Source organism: Salmo salar, chromosome ssa01 (genome assembly GCF_905237065.1).
Source record: "Salmo salar chromosome ssa01, Ssal_v3.1, whole genome shotgun sequence".
Taxonomy (NCBI): Eukaryota; Metazoa; Chordata; class Actinopteri; order Salmoniformes; family Salmonidae; genus Salmo; species Salmo salar.
The window spans coordinates 90,293,013-90,307,619 of NC_059442.1; the positions used below are offsets into that span (position 1 = coordinate 90,293,013).

General features: G+C 46.6%; 1 pseudogene; it reads right to left on the reverse strand.

The window, feature by feature from the left end:
- LOC106609298 (transformation/transcription domain-associated protein-like) overlaps positions 1-14,607 on the reverse strand; it is a 176,633-nt pseudogene that overhangs the window by 149,380 nt on the left and 12,646 nt on the right.

Here is a 14,607-nt window from a genome sequence, read left to right on the forward strand (position 1 = left end):
GCAGGTTTCGGGTCGAGACCCAGACCCGGTCCCCTGGTGCGAACACCGAGGCTTCACTGCGGTGGCGGTCAGCGCTCGCTTTCTGCCGCCCTTCGGCCCTTTTCAGGAGCCCGTGGACGGCCTCGAGCGCTTCACCCAATCCTCCACCACAGGAGCCTCGGTCTGGCTCGGATGCCATGGTACCAGGACCGGCTGATACCCCAACACGCACTGAAAGGGCAAAAGGTTAGTTGAGGAGTGGCGGAGTGAGTTCTGGGCCATCTCTGCCCATGGAACGTACCTCGCCCACTCCCCTGGTCGGTCCTGGCAATATGACCGCAGAAACCTACCCACATCCTGGTTCACTCTCTCCACCTGCCCATAACTCTCGGGGTGAAAACCAGAGGTCAGGCTGACCGAGACCCCCAGACGCTCCATGAACACCCTCCAAACCTGGGACGTGAACTGGGGACCCCGATCAGAAACTATGTCCTCAGGCACCCCGTAGTGCCGGAAGACGTGTGTAAACAGGGCCTCCGCAGTCTGTAGGGCCGTAGAGAGACCGGGCAAAGGGAGGAGACGACAGGACTTAGAACGTGAAGAGACGTAAACCCTCACGTCCTTAGTCAAAGTGGGCCACCAGTACTTCCACCTAAGGCTTCGCACCGTCCTATCGATACTCAGATGACCAGAGGAGGGTAACGTGTGCGCCCACCGAATCAACCCATCGCGAACACCAAGTGGGACGTACTTCCGTCCAGCTGGACACTGAGGTGGAGTAGGCTCTGACCGAGATGCTCGCTCATTGTCCGCGTCCACCTCCCACACCACCGGCGCCACCAGACAAGAGGCCGGAAGTATGGGGGTGGGATCGATGGACCGCTCCCCTGTATCATACAGACAGGACAGTGCGTCTGCCTTAGCATTCTGGCAACCTGGTCTATACGATATCGTAAATCTGAAATCGGGTGAAAAACATGGCCCACCTTGCCTGGCGAGGGTTCAGTCTCCTCGCCGCCTGGATGTCTCCACACCTTCAGAGCTTTTACGACAGCCAGCAACTCCCGGTCCCCCACGTCATAGTTTCGCTCCGCCGGGGTGAGCTTCCTCGAAAAGAAAGCGCAGGGGCGGAGCTTCAATGGCGCGCCCGAGCGCTGTGAGAGCACGGCTCCAATCCCAGCCTCGGATGCGTCCACCTCCACTATGAATGCCAAAGAGGGAGCCTCGGTAAACAGAGTCCTCCAGCGACAAAACGCTCTGTCCGCCTCAGCCGACCACCACAGACGTACCGCCCCCCCCTTCAGCAGTGAGGTAATGGGAGCAGCCACCTGCCCAAAACCCCAGATAAATCTCTGGTAGTAATTGGCAAACGCTAAAAACCTCTGCACCTCCTGTACCGTGGTGGGAGTCGGCCAATTACGCACAGCTGCAATGCAGTCACACTCCATCACCAACGCTGATGTGGAAATGCGATACCCTAGGAAGGAGTCAGCCTTTTTGAAGAACACGCATTTCTCAGCCTTGACGTACAGGTCATGCTCCAGCAGTCGCCCAAGTACCTTGCGCACCAGAGACACATGCGCGGCGCGGGTGGCTTATATCAGAATGTCATTGATATAAGCCACCACACCCTGCCGGTGCAGGTCCCTGAGAATCTCATCTACAAAGGATTGGAAGACGGCTGGGGCATTCTTCAACCCATACGGCATGACGAGGTACTCATAATGGCCGGATGTGGTACTAAACGCTGTCTTCCACTCATCTGCCTCCCGGATACACACCAAGTGATACGCGCTCTTGAGATCCAGTTTTGTGAAGAAGCGTGCTCCGTGTAATGACTCAGTCGCCGTAGCGATGAGAGGTTGCGGGTAACTGTACCCCACCATAATAGAATTTAGACCTCTATAGTCAATGCACGGACGCAGACCTCCCTCCTTCTTCTTCACAAAAAAGAAACTCGAGGAGGCGGGTGATGTGGAGGGCCAAATGTACCCCTGCCTCAGAGATTCAGAGACATATGTTTCCTTAGCCAACGTCTCCTCCTGTGACAGGGGATACACATGACTCCTGGGAAGTGCTGCGTTTGCCTGGAGGTTTACGCACAATCCCCTCATCGATGAGGTGGTAATTGGGTCGCTCACCCCTTTAGAGCCCTCTGTTGCCACAAAATAGTGGGGTTGTGATAGGCCAACCAGGGAAACCCCAGCACCACCGGAAACGCAGGAGAATCAATGAGGAAGAGACTAATTCTCTCCTCATGACCCCCCTGCGTAACCATGTCCAGTGGAGCCGTGGCCTCCCTGACCACCCCTGACCCTAATGGTCGACTATCTAGGGAGTGCACATGAAAGGGTTTGTCCATCTGAACCAGGGGAATCCCTAACCTATGCGCGAAATCGCGGTCCATGAAATTCCCCACTGCGCCTGAATCTACTAGCGCCTTATGCTGGGAATGGGGGGAAAACTCAGGGAAAGAAATTAACACATACATGTGACCAACAGGGGGCTGGTGCTGACTCACCTGGGGTGTCCGAACAGTGCTCGGCCTGCCGTCTCGACTCCCAGACGAGCTCCTCCAGCACTGTTCGGCAGTGTGCCCTCTCCGACCACACCCAATGCAGGAGGAGGCTCCTCCTCCGATCGCCCTCGCTGCAGCACCCCCTAACTCCATGGGGGTTGGAGCGGAGGCGCTGGGAGGTGGGACCAACAGGACCTGATCCGGACGCCTGAGCATAGCCAGCAAGTTGTCCAACCTGACGGACATGTCCACTTGGTGGTCCAGGGTGAGGGTAGTGTCTCTGCATGCTAGCTCTCTGCGGACGTCCTCATGTTAGCTGCATAGTGGTCAATCAGAGCCCTGTCGTTCCACCCTGCGCCGGCAGCCAAGGTCCTGAACTCCAGAGCGAAGTCTTGTGCGCTCCTCGTCTCCTGCCGTGGATGGAACAGACGCTCACCCGCCGCTCTGGGTAGTGGTCCCTCGCCGAGTCTGGTCCATCCCAGACCGCGTTGGCCCACTCCAGAGCTTTGCCTGACAGGCAGGAGATGAGGGCGTTCACGCTCTCACCTCCTGAAGGAGCCAGGTGAACGGTTGCCAGGTAAAGCTCCAGCTGGAGCAGGAAACCCTTGCACCCGGCATCCGTCCCATCGTACTCCCTCGGGAGCGTGAGCTGAATACTGCTGGGGCCGGATGCTTCCGGAGAAGGTGGTGGTGCTGGTTGGGGTGTGGCTGGTGGAGGGATAGGCAGGCCACCCCTCTCCCATCTCTCCATCGTCGCCATTAATTGATCCATGGTGGTCCCGAGACGGTGGAGAACGGTGGTGTGGTGTTGCACGCGCTCATCCATGGAAGTGGAGAGCGCGTCAGCTCCTGCTGACATCATTTAGTTGGTGCGGGATTCTGTTACGTGCCTCCTTAGAGGAGGGAGGTGCAGGAATCAGGAGCAGGAGAGCAAGGAAGTCCCAGTGGCACAATCGTTTATTAACTTCTCAAGGGTAGGGGGCCATATTTTGACATCCGGATGAAAGGCGTGCCCGTAGTAAACTGCCTGCTACTCAAGCTCAGAAGGTAGGATATGCATATTATTAGTAGATTTGGATAGAAAACACTCTGAAGTTTCTAAAACTGTTTGAATGATGTCTGGGAGTATAACAGAACTCATATGGCAGGCAAAAACCGGAGAAAAATCCAACCAGGAAGTGTGGAAATCTGAGGTTTGTAATTTTTCAAGTGATTGCCTATACAGTATACAGTGACTTAGAATTAATTTTGCACTTCCTAAGGCTTCCACTAGATGTCAACAGTCTTTAGAACGTTGTTTCATGCTTCTACTGTGAATAGGAAGAGAACAAGAGGTCCTGGAAGTAGACGACTGAGAAAATGACATGTGTTCAGTGGCGCGCACTGACATGAGAGTTAGCTGTGTTCCTTTTCTTTTTTGAAGACATTGGAATTGTCCGGTTGGAATATTACTGAAGATTTATGATAAAAACATCCTAAAGATTGATGCTATACATCATTTGACATGTTTCTACGAACGTAAATAAAACTTTTTTTTACTTTTCGTCGTGACATTTTGCGCGCACTTCCTGCATTTGGAGTAGTGGACTAAATGCGCGAACAAAAAGGAGGTATTTGGACATAAATGATGGACTTTATCGAACAAAACAAACATTTATTCTGGAACTGGGATTCCTGGGAGTGCATTCTGATGAAGATCATCAGAATGCACACTCTAGCGTCCCACATACCCCAGAGAGGCTAACCACTTCTGGGAAAACACTAAACAAACAACAACACGAAGAGTTATCTATCCAAAATGGAGATGTATGGGTAAACCACTTTACCAATATTTTGGCCCTAAAACAAATAACAAACAGCAAAAACATATACATGATCAAATACAAATCTTAGAATCAACTATTAATATCAGGATAAAGGTAAGTCCCAGATGCAGACCGTGTCAAAGTAACAATGTTTATTACAGCAACAGGGGCAAAGGTACAGGACGGTAGGCAGGCTCAGGGTCAGGTAGAGTGGTCAGGTGGGTGGGTACAGGGTCAGGACAGGCAATTGTCAAAACCAGGAGGATGAGAAAAAAGAGACTAGGGAAAAGCAGGAGCTGAATACAAAAATGCTGGTTGACTTGACAAACAAGATGAACTGGCAACAGACAAACAGAGAACACAGGTATAAATACACAGGTGATAATGGGGAAGATGGGTGACATCTGGAGGGGGGTGGAGACAATCACAAAGACAGGTGAAACAGATCAGGGTGTGACAATTAAAAACTACCAGAACCCACTGGATTCTCCAATTCCATTGAATGAACTACAGGACAAAATACAAACCCTCCAACCCAAAAAGGCCTGTGGTGTTGAATGTATCCTCAATGAAATTATAAAATATACAGACAACAAATTCCAATTGGATATACTTAAACTCTTTCACATCATCCTCAGCTCTGGCATCTTCCCCAATATTTGGAACCAAGGACTGATCACCCCAATCCACAACAGTGGAGACAAATTTAACTCCAATAACTACCATGGGATATGCGTCAACAGCAACCTTCAGAAAATCCTCGACATTATCATTAACAGCAAACTCGTACATTTCCTGCGGTTGAAATAGGCAAAAAAACATGTTTCTTTCTACATGGCCAGGGGGTGAGACAGGGATGCAGCTTAATCCCCACCCGCTTCCACATGTACAGTTCAAGTCGGTTCGGAAGTCTATGTTGCGCATGACACAAGTAACTTTTCCAACAATTGTTTACATTCAGATTATTTCACTTATATTTCAATGTATCACAATTCCAGTGGGTCAGAAGTTTACATACATTAAGTTGACTGTGCCTTTAAACAGCTTGGAACATTCCAGAAAATGATGTCATGGCTTTAGAAGCTTCTGATAGGCTAATTGACATCATTTGAGTCAATTGAAGGTGTACCTGTGGATGTATTTCAAGGCCTACCTTCAAACTCAGTGCCTCTTCGCTTGACATCATTGGAAAATCAAAAGAAATCAGCCAAGACCTCAGGAAAAATATTGTAAACCTCCACAAATCTGGTTCATCCTTGGGAGCAATTTCCAAATGCCTGAAGGTACCACGTTCATTTGTACAAACAATAGCACACAAGTATAAACACCATGGAACCACGCAGCCATCATACCGCTCAGGAAGGAGATGCGTTCTGGCGGAGTGCAAATCAATCGCAGAACAACAACAAAGGACCTTGTGATGATGCTGGAGGAAACAGGTACAAAAGTATCTATATCCACAGTAAAACGAGTCCTACATCGACATAACCTGAAAGGCCGCTCAGCAAGGAAGAAGCCACTGCTCCAAAACCGCCATAAAAAAATCCAGACTACGGTTCGCAACTGCACATGGGGACAAAGATTGTACTTTTTGGAGAAATATCCTCTGGTCTGATGAAACAAAAATAGAACTGTTTGGCCATAATGACCATCATTATGTTTGGAGGAAAAAGGGGGAGGCTTGCAAGCCGAAGAACACCATCCCAACCGTGAAGCACGGCGGTGGCGGCATCATGTTGTGGGGGTGCTTTGGTTCAGGAGGGACTGGTGCACTTCACAAAATAGATGGCTTCATGAGGGAGGAAAAGTATGTGGATATATTGAAGCAACATTTCAAGACATCAGTCAGGAAGTTAAAACTTGGTCGCAAATGGGTCTTCCAAATGAACAATGACCCCAAGCATACTTCCAAAGTTGTGGCAAAATGGCTTAAGGACAACAAAGTCAAGGTATTGGAGTGGCCGTCACAAAGCCCTGACCTCAATCCTATAGATAATTTGTGGGCAGAACTGAAAAAGCATGTGCGGGCAAGGAGGCCTACAAACCTGATTCAGTTGCACCAGCTCTGTCAGGGGGAATGGGCCAAAATTCACCCAACTTATTGTGGGAAGCTTGTGGAAGGCTACTCGAAACGTTTGACACAAGTTAAACAATTTAAAGGCAATGCTACCAAATACTAATTGAATGTATGCAAACTTCTGACCCATTGGGAATGTGATGAAAGAAATAAAAGCTGAAATAAATAATTCTCTCATTTCACATTCTTAAAATAAAGTGGTGATCCTAACTGACCTAAGACAGGGAATTTTTACTAGGATTAAATGTCAGGAATTGTGAAAAACTGAGTTTAAATGTATTTGGCTAAAGTGTATATAAACTTCCGACTTCAACTGTACATAACTCACTTCTGTGAGTGTAATGTTTACTGTTATCTACTTCATTTGCTTGGGCAATGTTAACATATGTTTCCCATGCCAATAAAGCCCTTGAATTAAGTTGAATTTGAGAGAGAGAGAGAGAGAGAGAGAGAGAGAGAGAGAGAGAGATAAACACAAGAGAGACAGACAGACAGACAGTGAGGCCTTTTTTGCCTCATACAGCCTTCTCCTGCATCATGCAGGCCTCTCCTGCCTCACACAGGCCTCTCCTTCCGCATACTCTCCTGTATCCTGCAGGTGAGAATCGGTGGAGTTGAGGGCTTGGAACAGGGCAGCAATGATCTTCTCTCTGGACTGAGGCAGGTAGTTACACGCTGCCAGGGTATCTACACAGATAGACAGGGAACAACACAAACTGTCAATTTACAGCTTAACTTCTGATTGATAAAATGCAGAATTGTTCTGAGAACAGAATTAGAATCATGTTGTTCTCATTTTGTCAGGTTGATTGTGATGTACATGTACTTGTATGTTCTACATGTTGAATGGCTGAATTATTTATTGTCCTTCAGTGAAGTAAGAACTACGACTCCCATCATGTATTCACTAAAGGCAGCGATACGCAGGGGCACCAGAGAGGACAGGCTTTAATAGCAGGGCAGTGTCCTCAGCCTCACACAGGTTCAACAGCTGGAGCAACAGCAAGAGCTGGAATCAATACGGATCAATGGAGGATCAAAATACAGTCAACTTACTAAAGTTCCCCTAATACACTGAACTCATTAGGGGAACATATTTTAAATAAATATAGACTAGACCACTTTGAAAGTATGAAAACAAAACCTTTGAAAAACGTTTGACTTTGTTATAGACTATCCAATTAAGTCTGTTGCCATGGCTTGGCCTGTGACCTGAACCCATGGCCTTTCACCTCTGTGTAGAAGACCTTATGCTCCATGACGTTGATGTCCATGGTGAAGAGGCGTGGCTGCAGGGGGGTGCAGAAGATATAGCCCTCCATCAGGCCGATCTGGGCGTTGGCCGCCTGGTGGCTAGGCAGGTGCTTCTTAAAGAGGATCATGTCCTGTAACACCTGGGGGGTGGAAGGGGTTATAACTGGTTATTGCAGGTTATAGAGCAGAAGGTGCTTCTTACGGGGGATCCTGTCCTGTAACACCTGGGCTTGGGAGGGGTTATAATTGGTTATTGCAGGTTATAGAGCAGAAGATGCTAATTAGGGGGATCCTGTCCTGGGGTTACAGTAGGGGGGTAAACACAAGGTTAGGCTGTGGAGTGTGTTTTATTGTATGGCCAGATGGTAATGCTCACTAAGACCTTCATTCCAATATCTGTAGCATGTGCAGAGCAAAGACCATATCTAACACTGCCTCATTCCATTTCTATGTGCAACAACACCCTGATACGGCGTCTCAGACCCACCTCTTGTGTGGCTCCATGATGACGGTGACACTCTTCCCGGTGACCTGGGCCAGCACCTGCAGGGAGTGTATGGCCTGCTTCCTGACCGGGGAGTTGTGGGAGGTGACCTCTCTCACCAGGTCATGGGTGACCATGTGGAAGGACTTGTCCTGAGCAGACAGCAGCTCCTCTGTCTTCTCCTCGTCCTTCAGAGGGGTGGCACAATGGACCAGGAGCTGCTCCAGTGGTCTTTGCCATGGCTACTGCACTGTTATACACCTGGAGGTAAAACTTTAACCTGTTAGGGCTAGGGGGCAGTATTTGCACGGCTGGATAAAAAAAATGTACCCGATTTAATCTGGTTACTAATCCTACCCAGTAACTAGAATATGCATATACTTATTATATATGGATAGAAAACACTCTAAAGTTTCTAAAACTGTTTGAATGGTGTCTGTGAGTATAACAGAACTCATTTGGCAGGCAAAACCCTGAGACATTTTCTGACAGGAAGTGGATACCTGATGTGTTGTATTACCTTTAAACCTATGCCATTGAAAAACACAGGGGCTGAGGAATATTTTGGCACTTCCTATTGCTTCCACTAGATGTCACCAGCCTTTACAAAGTGTTTTGAGTCTTCTGGAGGGAGATCTGACCGAACAAGAGCCATGGAACGATGATGGCCCATTAGACACCTGGCGCGCGAGTTCATGTTGGGTACCCTCGTTCCAATACGTTATAAAAGAGTATGCATTCGTCCACCTTGAATATTATTCATGTTCTGGTTAAAAAGGCCCTAATGATTTATGCTATACAACGTTTGACATGTTTGAACGAACGTAAATATATTTTTTTCCCTCGTTCATGAAGTGAAGTCCGGCGGGCTTAGATCATGTGCTAACAAGACGGAGATTTTTGGACATAAATGATGAGCTTTTTTGAACAAAACTACATTCGTTATGGACCTGTGATACCTGGAAGTGACATCTGATGAAGAGAATCAAAGGTAATGGATTATTTACATAGTATTTTCGATTTTAGATCTCCCCAACATGACGACTAGTCTGTATCGCAACGCGTATTTTTCTGGGCGCAGTGCTCAGATTATTGCAAAGTGTGATTTCCCAGTAAGGTTATTTTTAAATCTGGCAAGTTGATTGCGTTCAAGAGATGTAAATCTATAATTCTTTAAATGACAATATAATATTTTACCAATGTTTTCTAATTTTAATTATTTAATTTGTGATGCTGACTTGACTGCCGGTTATTGGAGGGAAACGATTTCCTCAACATCAATGCCATAGTAAAACGCTGTTTTTGGATATAAATATGAACTTGATAGAACTAAAAATGCATGCATTGTCTAACATAATGTCCTAGGAGTGTCATCTGATGGAGATTGTAAAAGGTTAGTGCATCATTTTAGCTGGTTTTATGGTTTTGGTGACCCTGTCTTTGAATTGACAAAACATTACACACAACTCTTGTAAATGTACTGTCCTAACATACTCTAAATTTATGCTTTCGCCGTAAAACCTTTTTGAAATCGTAAAACGTGGTTAGATTAAGGAGATGTTTATCTTTCAAAGGGTGTAAAATAGTTGTATGTTTGAAAAATTTGAATTTTGACATTTATTTGGATTCAAATTTGCCGCTCTTGAAATGCACCTGCTGTTGATGGAGTGCACCACGGGGGGGACGCCTGCGTCCCACCTAGCCCATAGAGGTTAATAATAACTTCATATTTCACTATTGTTTTCACCCCACCGTGATACCCGACAGAAAAGTCCTTAGGGGGCAGGGGCCATCTTGCCATAGAAAATAACATTTTTTAATTTTATTGTTTCAACCCTGTATAGTTCAAGTATATGTGTCAACACAAACCAGACAACTAGTGTTACCACAGATAACCGTACCTCTCAAGTGAGGTCCATCATGATGAAGAGCAGAGCCTTGAGGAAGGTGAGATGGTTCTGCAGGACCCAGATGACAGGTAGTCTCTCCATCAGGAACTTAATGGACACTACCCCTTCCAGCTTGGCGCACCAGGCCTGCTCATAGCAGCACACACACATACGCTCTACGACATAGGAGACAGAGGCAGCTGGAATGCCTGGGGAGGGAGACGAGGAATGAAGGGGTGGAATGAGGAATGAAGGGGGGAGAGGAGGGAAATGAGGAATGAAGGGGGGGATTAGGAATGAAGGGGGAGAGGAGGGCGATGAGGAATGAAGGGGGAGAGGAGGGAGATGAGGAATGAAGGGGGAGAGGAGGGAGATGAGGAATGAAGGGGGAGAGGAGGGAAATGAGGAATGAAGGGGGAGAGGAGGGAGATGAGGAATGAAGGGGAGGAAATTAGGAATGAAGGGGGAGAGGAGGGAGATGAGGAATGAAGGGGGAGAGGAGGGAGATGAGGAATGAAGGGGGAGTGGAGGGAAATGAGGAATGAAGGGGGAGAGGAGGGAGATGAGGAATGAAGGGGGAGAGGAGGGAGATGAGGAATGAAGGGGGAGAGGAGGGAAATGAGGAATGAATGGGGGAGAGGAGGGAGATGAGGAATGAAGAGGGAAGAGGAGGGGGTGAGGAATGAAGAGGGGAGAGGAGGGAGATGAGGAATGAAGGGGGGAGAGGAGGGAGATGAGGAATGAATGGGGAGAGGAGGGAGATGAGGAATGAAGGGGGGAGAGGAGGGTGATGAGGAATGAATGGGGAGAGGAGGGAGATGAGGAATGAAGAGGGGAGAGGAGGATGATGAGGAATGAAGGGGGAGAGGAGGGGGATGAGGAACAAAGGGTGGATGAGGAATGAAGGGGGAGAGGAGGGAGATGAGGAATGAAGGGGGAAGAGGGAGAGGGATGATGAACGAAGGGGAGAGGAGGGAGATGAGGAATGAAGAGGGTAGAGGAGGAGGATGAGGGAAGAGAAGTAACAGAGTGAGAATGAGCTACAGTAACAGCAATAATGTATATTCACAGACAAGAATTAAAGCACTTACAGTAATCGAGAATTCACTTCCTGTTCAAAACATATCAATTGTATAAATCAACACTAGCACACATTATAGTAAGTGATGCCCCAAGCCCTCTGTCTCTCACCCTCTCCTCGGACCCCAGGATGATGGAGGCTATTTCGAAGATAACAGCCAGAGCCACCCCCTATTTTACACAGCTAATTTTCCTCGTAGGCCACGCAGACGGCTATGGTGTTGATCAAACCATTCTCTTCACTGTGGAACATAGCTGTGTTTGGCTGGCTGCCCAGCAGGTAGCACTGCAGCAAGAACGGACCTGGGGGGCGGGGTGGGGTCAAAAACCCAACACCTATGAGAAGCATACAAAAGGAGGAGAATAGAAAGGGTAGAAGGTGTGAGAGAATGACACAGAAGGAGAGATGAGACAAAAAGAGATGGAGCATCCAGCCAAATGAGACAGAGGTGGAGAGACGGTCAAGTCCCAAATGCGAGTGAGACAAAAAGACAAGGTAGCAGAGAGAAATATGCCTTCTCTCACCACACTGCTGAGCCACAGTCACTATGGTGAAAAAAATCTGTCAATGTGCCCTTGAGCAAGGCACTTAACCCTAACTTGCTCCGGGGGCGCTGTACTACTATGGCTGACCCTGTAAAACGGCACACTTCACTTCACTTATCTGGTGCATGTTACAATAAAACATTCTAAATGAAAAGTTTAGCCCTGCTGAAGTGGACGTGTTGTTTAAACAGAAAGGGAAAAGTCAATTAGCCCTTGCCCGGAGATCAATGATGGTAATGGGGGAGAGAGAAATATGGAGATTGATTAAGGCATGAAGAGATGAAGACAATACCCGAGGTCATGTGGAGTTGAGCGGAAACTGGGGAACATTAAAGAGTGCATGTGCGTGCAAATAGTTTTACTTGGGGTGAGCCAGGAGTTGTTACAGGGTGTGTTTGTTGTCATCCAAGGAGATCATAGCGACCAGAAACACTTGATGGCCTCCCAGGCTTGCCGTCTGTTGTACTGCTCAGTATTGGCACTCTTCAGACATTCCAGAGACGTCTCTATAACCTGCAGGGGAAACAGAGAGGCGTTTTACCCTAACCCTAACTCAGTGTTGGCACTCTTCAGATGGTGGGTCAAATTGAGATTTACTTTATAATTTATAAGTATAAGGTTCTGTATTTATTTTCTTAGTCAACCTTGTGTTCAGTCCTAGTTTTGATTCACCTGCCTGTTTGCCTACCTATGTATGACCATTGCCTGCCCGTGACCACGATTCCTGCCTTCTGCGAAGGCGAAATAAACACTCTGCTGGTGAATCTACATCTTTTTCTCTCTGAGTTTTCACCACAATAAGGTAGACTCGGCGAGATGACGTTGCCAAGAGCAGCACCTCAGATATTGGGCACGTTTGAGGTAAGGCTAAATCAACGGACCATAGACGAACATCGAGGAGGGAAGTTGGGGCAGGTGCATCTGAAAGTCAGACACTAATGTGGTTTTCTAACAGCAAGGCTCATATAAACGCTCATATCAATTTCAGTGTTGAAATTGCTTATAAAAGGTTTTCTTTATAAGTTTGAAAAAAACAGGTCTCCAACCCCATATCACAAACTCACTAACTGCAATCATAATATAATATTATGTGTGTACATTGTACAATCAATTAGTTAAAGAGAGCCTCAAATATCACATTTATTTGTATATATCCACTGTACACATAAATTAGTCAAATTTTAGCATTTTAGCTAACCCAACCATTTTCCTAACCTTAACCTAATTCTCCTAATCTGCTATGTTAATTCACCTAACCTGCTGCGTAAATTCTCGTAACTTGCTATGAAAAATCACCCAGAAATCGCAGCAAATTGGTTCCTGTTTCAGTCATGTTTTTGGTCACGTTCATGTAGGTCAAACAGAAACACACTAATGATTGTTTGACAATAGAGCCCACAATGCAGGCGATGGCTGCAGGATGAAGTCCGTGAAGAGCAACTTGCAGTCAACTGCAGTCAAAACTTTGTGACCTTTGATCACCATCGCTTCATACTCGTGGCCAAACCCAGTGGCTCCAGGTCATCTACAAGTCTCTGCTAGGTAAAGCCCCGCCTTATCTCAGCTCACTGGTCACCATAGCAGCACCCACCCGTAGCACGCGCTCCAGCAGGTATATCTCACTGGTCACCCCGAATGCCAATTCCTCCTATGGCCGCCTTTCCTTCCAGTTCTCTGCTGCCAATGACTGGAATGAACTGCAAAAATCACTGAAGCTGGAGAATCATATCTCCCTCACTAGCTTTAAGCACCAGCTGTCAGAGCAGCTCACAGATCACTGCACCTGTACATAGCCCATCTGTAAATAGCCCATCCAACTACCTCATCCCCATACTGCATTTATTTATTTATCTTGCTCCTTTACACCCCAGTATCTCTACTTGCACATTCATCTTCTGCACATCTACCATTCCAGTGTCGAATTGCTATATTGTAATTACTTCACCACCATGGCCTATTTATTGCCTTACCTCTCTTATCTTACCTCATTTGCACTCACTGTATATAGATTTTTCTTTTTTGTACTGTATTATTGACTGTATGTTTGTTTATTCCATGTGTAACTCTGTGTTGTTGTATGTGTCGAACTGCTGTGCTTTATCTTGGCCAGGTCGCAGTTGTATATGAGAACTTGTTCTCAGCTAGCCTACCTGGTTAAATAAAGGTGAAATAAATAAAAAAATACATGATTTTTGTAAAGTTCATGCAGTTCACATGTAGGCACAAGTCTGACATTTTTTATCCCCAGAAAACACTTTGAAAGGTGTTGAACAGCAGTGGTCACAGACTTTAACAAAATGGTCAGCTAGGACGCGGCCATTGAGATGAGCACGATGCAAGACTTTGCTCTCACACAGTCACACAGAGAATCTTGGCATGTGCACGGGTACGCTTCATGCTGCTACAACATGCACACTACGGGAACACAACAGCAGAGAAGTTTAGCGTTGCGCTCCAACACTCCTGGTTGTTGCGGAAATTGACCCACTACTACCGTTTACTTTGTGCATCTACGTCATCTCGCTGAGTCTACATTTAAACCTAACCTATGGCCTGACCCATCCACTTATGCTTTGCTCCCCCATAGTGGCAAGAAGTGACATCCCCCCCAAAACTAAATGTCTCCTAGCCATAAGTGTCTCCTGTCTCAAACACAAAAACTAAATAATACTAAAATATGTTATATAAAACCTTAATAAAAACTAGACAAATGGATCCAAAAACGAACTGAAACTGAACTGAATTTCAAATAAAAATCGTTAAAATAATAGAAATAGAGGATATAACTCATATAAAAACACAAAATTACCTTTGAGCTCAATAATGATCATTTAAAAATAATTGCATAGCATTTTTAAATGTTATACAATCACGAGAAGCATACATGATTGTATAGAGAGAGTGTGAGAGGTTATCTCATTACAGCAACCGGCCCCAGTGAAACAGGAAGGCACAGCGGCGGGGCAGACACCTTT